Source organism: Ostrea edulis, chromosome 8 (genome assembly GCF_947568905.1).
Source record: "Ostrea edulis chromosome 8, xbOstEdul1.1, whole genome shotgun sequence".
Classification (NCBI taxonomy): Eukaryota; Metazoa; Mollusca; class Bivalvia; order Ostreida; family Ostreidae; genus Ostrea; species Ostrea edulis.
In genome coordinates this window covers 51,666,174-51,672,090 of record NC_079171.1, presented here as the reverse complement: position 1 = coordinate 51,672,090, position 5,917 = coordinate 51,666,174, and the positions used below count along the sequence as shown (strand labels likewise).

At 38.7% G+C, this 5,917-nt stretch overlaps 1 pseudogene; it reads left to right on the top strand.

Moving 5' to 3' along the window:
* The first annotated feature begins 1,662 nt into the window (after positions 1-1,662).
* On the top strand, positions 1,663-5,106 carry LOC125661456 (uncharacterized; annotated as a pseudogene).
* The last annotated feature ends 811 nt before the right edge of the window (positions 5,107-5,917 follow it).

Here is a 5,917-nt window from a genome sequence, read left to right as displayed (position 1 = left end):
TCAACTGCAAAAAACATGTGTTAAATGTAGCTAAAATCTGCAACATGCATGTACTTATCATGCCCAATCCCCCATCTGTGCTTTTTTTCATTATCCATAATACTATGCATATTTGAGGCAACGTAATGTCATCCAAGTCATTTTGAAACTCTAAAAAGTCAGTGTCACCAATCTCCACGTCGAGTTTTTTATCAACCACTTATGATGTCACATCGCGTGCAATTTTTGCAATGATGTTATGAATATTCATGACATTTACAGTGCTTTCATTCGTTTTTAGCTCACCTGAGCCGAAGGCTCAAGTGAGCTTTTCTGATCACATTTTGTCCGGCGTCCGTCTGTCTGTCTGTCCGTCAGGTTGAACACTCATAAGAGTACTAGATGAGGTGGAAGTACTGGGTGATTTAAAATGTATGAACTCCTTCTGTTGAGATGGGTTACATTGGTCCAAAAGTACCATGATGCATCATCAAAACAACAAAACGGCTGGGGAATTCACTGGGTGAAGTGTGAATTTTTCAGGCTCAGATATCTCCCGAAAACGACAGACCTGATGAAATAAATCTGTATGTAATGGGTTTAAGGCAATAGTTGAGGGGATTTTATTTGCCTGGTTGACTGCATCCTTTAAGGTGGCTTGTTCTCCAAGAGCAGCTCTGATCAGCCACCTTAAGGTCGATCGATCCCCATGTGACTTATCAAAAATAATGGTTAAAAGTGCAAAAACTGCATTAATTTCCATTCAATATTAGTAGTAAGGTATACACTGTGCAGTCACTTTTACAGTCAAGATGACGTCATGGGGATTTCCAGTTCCCACCCACACAGGTCATAATATAGGTCACAGTCAAGGTTGACTCTACAGTCAGGGGTGACAATACAGTCAGGGGTGACTCTACAGTCATTGACGTCACGAAATGTAACAATAAATACCACATAAGATTTACTTGAGTTGTTATAACGATGGAAACTCAGGGAAAGCAGTACAAATGGAAAATTTTGGCCTGGAGTGCTCTAAGAAGAAATGGGCATTGCAAGAGAGTCAATGGTTTGACAAAAAAGAGGATTGCATTGCTAATTTTAAGGTAAAAATGAAAAATGGGTATGACATTGCAGACAGCTGGGGATCTGAAGAATACCTATTGAAACGCCGAGTTATGCCGCGAAAATACTTCCCACGCTTCGAACTACGTTAGAAATTCAACAAGGAGAATATGCCAAAAAAACTCAAATTTAATGATCATGTACAAATTATTTTAATTCCGTACGAAGAACGGAAAGGAATTTGGATGGAATATGCCATAAATAGAGCTCATTTTAAGAGAAGAATTCAACAATCAGAGAATGTGTTATTGCCTGTGCTTCTTCAGAAATTGAAACGATGTTCACTTAAAAGTCAAACAAGCATAAAATAGGAAGCAAAGTGTCTTTTTACGGAGGTTAAGATATAAATCACAGTCAAGAGGTACTCTACAGTCCAGGGGTACTCTACAGTCAAAGGGACTCTACAGTCAAGGGGGACTCTACAGTCATGAGCCACGTGACATAAAACATATATAAACTTTATTAATTTGAAAGACCTTCACCAGTTCTCAACAAGTCCTAAGGAGAGAATACAGTTGAACCTTTTTTTTCCTTGTGAGATTCTTGTCGAGAATAAAGATGGAGCTTAAACATCAGGACGTTATCAAGGCAAACTACTCGACATTGGTAAAGAAGATGATGACTATTCCTGTTGCTGGACATCTGTACGCTTCAAACATAATAACCGATGAAATGAGACAACAAATAGAAGCTGAGAGAACCAGTATTATCTCCCTCATGCATAGCTCTTATAATTAGACGAATTTAACTCCACTGTTTTGGCATGCTGTTTTTGGCTATAATAGCTCTAAAACTTCATTGTTATTTTTGATTTCAAACATTTCGGTTGAGCATCACTGAAGAGACATTATTTGTCGAAATGCGCATCTGGTGCATCAAAATTGGTACTGTATAAGTTTTACATCATGACAGAAATAGAAAACTGATTAGCATCATCTTACGTCAGGGATCGAGGGCTTTCATGGGACTCAGAATGGCATTAATGAAAGCCAATCAAGCCGACTTATCAAAGCTGTTAATGAATAATGACAATGACACAAAGTCTGAATACGAAAAGAAGCTGGTCATGGCAAGTTAGTCGTCAATACCAAAGAAAGAGGAGATTCCAGAAACGAGTCAAAGAAAACTACACACCAACAGTCTAAGGAGCTAAGGTGTAGAATAAGTCTGGACGACTTTAATGACCTGTTTCTCACCGTCATGCCTTTCAAGGGAACGGTTTATGTTCACATTCGCCATATCGTAGAATCCCATGGTCGTCTCATTGCCACCAAGAAGGGAGTTACTTTTCCTTTGGCCCGTTGGTTGAAATTTGAATCTCTTTTACCAGATATTCAAAAGTACATAGACAACGTTGGAAAAGAGGATGAAGAAGTACAGTGGCATGTTGGCAGAGGAGTGTTTGTTTCATTATCACCAAGCTATCCTACAGTGGTTGTAAGACACTTTTGGAAGCCAGACAATGTTCCAGAACCCATACCAACCAAGAAAGGAGTCACTTTGAACAAACACAAATTGTCCAGACTTAGAGATGCCCTCGAAGAAATACATGAATCTGTTCCAGAACTAAAATACACAGAACTCTGCATGCTGAGCGAGTCTCACCAGAATCAGCTTGGAATGCTAAGCTGTCCCGAATGTACCCCCTTCAGTTACGATGCACAAGACAATATGTCCATGGAATGTAATGCAAGAGATTTACAGGACGTGGAATCAATTGAGAGTGATCTTGAATGACACTGTGACCATAGACACTGAACCCAAACGAATTAATGATACGAATGTAACATTTTGTAGATATCAATTATTGTATCTATTTCTTTTTTCATCTTAACAATACGAAATAAAATATGGTTTTAAATAAAAGTATCTTATTTTTATTTGGATATATAAGGCAACAGTCAAAGGGAGAACATTAGTTTTTTGACAGTATGCCAGACTACACGGATTACTTAAGGAGCTCTACTACACTCCCGGAAATCCGGGGGCATATGCAGGTCCCGAAAAATTGTATCAAGCCGTCAAACAGGAAGGCAAATATAAGATTGGCAGACAAAGAATAAGACAATTTCTAAACAACGAAGACTCTTAAAGTCTGTATAAACCTATTCGTAAGACATTTCCGCGCTCAAAAGTGATAGTGAACATAATTGATTCTATGTGGGATGGTGACTTAGCCGATGTCAGTAACATTTCATCCCATAACGACGGTTACAAGTTTTTATTAGTGCTGATAGACATTTTCAGCCGATATCTATTTATAGTTCCGTTAAGAAAATAAAAGTCATCAAAACATCATCGACGGTTTAAAATCGGTTTTCCAGAAAGGACGAAAACCACACACTCTCAGAACAGATAAGGGGAGTGAATTCAAAAATCGTTGGGTAAAAACATTTCTGAAAAGAGAAGGAATTAACACCATATACACTCAAAATGAAACAAAAGCAAACTATGCAGAGAGAGTGATTCGTACCATGAAAAACCTTATGTATCGCCATTTCATGAAAAACAAAACTTATCGTTTTGTGAATGTGTTACAAGATTTGGTGAAAAGTTACAACGATAGACCCCACAGGTCTTTAGGCGGGAATGCTCCAGTCACTGTCAACCAGGAAAATGCTGATGAAATAAGACTAGATGCTTATCTGTCGGGTAAACCAAAATAGGACATGACAGAAAATAATCGTAACCAGCTTAAGGAGTCAAACAAAACAACAACAAAAAAAGAGTTAAACCATTTTTCAAGTTAAAAATTGGAGATAATGTCAGAATATCACAGCTTAAACACCCTTTCCAAAGAGATTATCAGCAAAAATGGACAACATAATTTTTTTAAGTTAGTGAAAGATACAAAAGAGGCCAAATACCTGTATACAAAGTAAAAGATTTGGCGGATGACCCTATAGAAGGTACCTTCTACGAATCTGAGCTTCAGAAAGTCATAAAGTCAGCGGACGTGGCTTACAGAGTGGAAAAAATTCTAAAAAAAGAGGCGTCGTGGAAAAATAAAAAAAGTGTTTGTAAAATGGGAAGGATGGCCAAAGAAATTCAATGCGTGGATTCCAGAGAGCTCTCTAGAAAAGCAATAAAAGCCTGTCTTCTCTGTAAGACGTATTTATTCAAGATGAGCGTTCGTATGGTGTTGACGTCTACGGACAGTTCTGAATATTTTGACAAACCAAATTGTTTTCGAGTTCAATTCAATAAACAGATTCAATTCGACGGATATTGGACTGTTGCCCTGACAGAATTTTCTTCAGAGAGCTGGATTACGTCCAAGAAGAAATCCGAGTTGTTTGTGTGTTGTGATATTTGTGAAGAAACTCTTATTAGTGGAAAAGAAGCACCCCTCCTAAGACGCGTATACCTGGGGGAGAAACCAGAAAATATCACCTACACACTACCATATTACATTCCAGTCAAAATCGGCCAATTACAGCAGATTGGAATATATATAACGGACAGAGATGGGAACTTAGTTTCAGTCCGGTGACCGTAACACTTCATTTCAAGAAGTGTCCTTACATTCTGTGATAATGAATAGCCAGACTTACGTCAGCGATCCCAGATTATGGGAAGCTTTTTACAAGATCATGGCAGAGAAAAAATTCAACCCTTATAAATACAAACCTAAACAAATTGGTAGAGGTGTGAAAAGTTATAAGTCTTACGTTATTCCATTGAGACTTCACTCACAACTAGAATCTAAACAACACACCAGCACTCAAATGACCCCAGTCGCTGCCGTGGAGGAAAGAGCCAAAGTCGAACATTCCAAGGATGTCAAAGAGGGCGTACCATTCGTCAAGGTGCAGGGAAGTATATAAAGACCACGTTCTCAATCTTCTGCCATTCCTTCAAAGAAATCGAAGCCAACAACATCTCAAACTTCGAGGAAGAAGTCATCTAAACCTACAAAACAACGAAAAACGTCAAGAGAGAGAAAAAAGAAGTCCGTCAAAAAACAGCGAGCAGCACCAGGCAAGAAAACGCAATCAAAAACGAAGAAAGAGTTTAAGATCGACAGTTACAGAAGTATCTTTAAACAGTGAAAATGGCCTTTCTAAGCAGTGATAATAAAGAAATGGCTCAACCCATGGAACTGTCACTTTTTGCATCACCAACGAACCAAGTTGCGGTCGAGAAAGTGTACTTTACAGAAGCGAGACCTATTTCTAGCATAGGAGTGTCTGATACACCAATCGAAATCGTAGTTTCTGGTTCGGGAGCAGAATACATTGATTTTAAAAGAAGTAAATTGTACGTAAAGGCCCGAATTTTCATTACTGGCTCTAGCCAGTAATGAAAAAACAGGCATCGTAAATTTACCCCTTCAGAGTATGTTCTCCCAGATGGATGTCTACTTAAACAACAAACTAGTCTCTTTCAATACAAACAACTATCCATGGAAGGCCTATTTTAAGACAATTTTGTTTAGCGGGAAAGACAAACTCAATTCACAGAAACAATCTGAGCTGTTTTTTAAAGACGAGGGAAATCTCGGTGACCCTAATGCATACAATGGAGCCAATGTCGGGCTGGTCCTACGGTATGGATACACCCAGCAAAGTGCAGCCTTTGAGTTGGAAGGAAACCTGATGGAAGACATATTTGATATAGATAAATATCTGATAAACGGAGTAGACATTTACATCAAACTCTTTAGATCCAGGCCCCCTTTGTCATCATGTCCAAAGAAGCTTCACCGGCTTACAAATTAGAGTTGCTGGACGTCGTGTACAAAGTGGCCAAGGTACGAGTAGATCCCGGTGTTCTACTGAACCATAGTAAACAGATAGAATCAACCCCAGTG